The sequence below is a fragment of the Mus pahari genome, chromosome 1, assembly GCF_900095145.1.
Source record: "Mus pahari chromosome 1, PAHARI_EIJ_v1.1, whole genome shotgun sequence".
Lineage (NCBI taxonomy): Eukaryota > Metazoa > Chordata > Mammalia > Rodentia > Muridae > Mus > Mus pahari.
The window spans coordinates 27551740-27553073 of record NC_034590.1 but is presented as its reverse complement, the minus strand read 5'-3'; positions in this window follow the sequence as shown (position 1 = coordinate 27553073).

The window sequence follows — 1334 nt, the reverse complement described above, 5'->3', positions numbered from 1 at the left end:
TCTCCTCAAAGTATTCCACAAAATAGAAACAGAAGGTATTCTTCCCAATTTGTTCTATGAAGCCACAATTACTCTGATACCTAAACCACACAAAGATCCAACAAAGAAAGAGAACTTCAGACATATTTCCCTTATGAATATCAATGCAAAAATACTCAGTAAAATCCTCACTAACCGAATCCAAGAACATATCAAAATGATCATCCATCATGACCAAGTAGGCTTCATCCCAGGGATGCAGGGATGGTTTATTATAAGGAAATCCATCAAAGTAATCTTCTATATAAACAAACTCAAGGACAAAAACCACATGATCATCTTGTTAGATGCTGAGAAAGCATTTGACAAAATCCAACACCCTTCATGATAAAAGTCTTGGAAAAATCAGGAATTCAAGGCCCATACATAAATATAATAAATGCAATCTACAGCAAACCAGTAGCCAACATCAAAGTAAATGAAGAGAAGCTGGAGGCAATCTCACTAAAATTAGGGACTAGACAAGGCTGCCCACTTTCTCCCAAACTATTCAATATTGTACTTGAAGTTCTAGCCAGAGCTATTCGACAAGTAAAGCAGATCAAGGTGATACAAATTGGAAAGGAAGAAGTCAAAATATCACCATTTGCAGATGATATGGTTGTATATATAAGAACCCTAAAATGTCCACCTGAGAACTCCTAAACCTGATAAACAGCTTCAGTGCAGTAGCTGGATATAAAATTAACTCAAACAAATCAATGGCCTTTCTCTTCACAAAGAATATACAGGATGAAAAAAAAAATTAGAGAAACAACACCCTTCATAATAGTCACAAAAAATATAAAATACCTTGGTGTGACTCTAACTAAGGAGGTGAAAGATCTGTATGACAAAAACTTCTAGTCTCTGAAGAAAGAATTTGAAGAAGATGTCAAAAAATGGAAAAGATCTCCCATGCTTATGGATCGGCAGGATTAATATAGTAAATATGGGTATCCTGCCGAAAACAATCTACAGATTCAATCCAATCCCCATCAAAATTCCAACTCAATTCTTCACTGAATTAGAAAGGGCAATTTGCAAATTCATCTGGAATAATAAAAATCCTAGGATAGCAAACACTATTCTCAACAATATAAGAACCTCTGGTGGAATCTCCATGCCTGACCTCAAGCTGTACTCAGAGCAATTGTGATAAAAACTTCATGCTACTGGTACAGTGACAGACAGGTTGATCAATGGAACAGAATTGAAGACCCAGAAATTAACCCACACACCTATGGTTACCGATCTTTGACAATGGAGCTAAAACCATCCAGTGGGAAAAAAAGGCAGTGTTTTCAACAAATGGT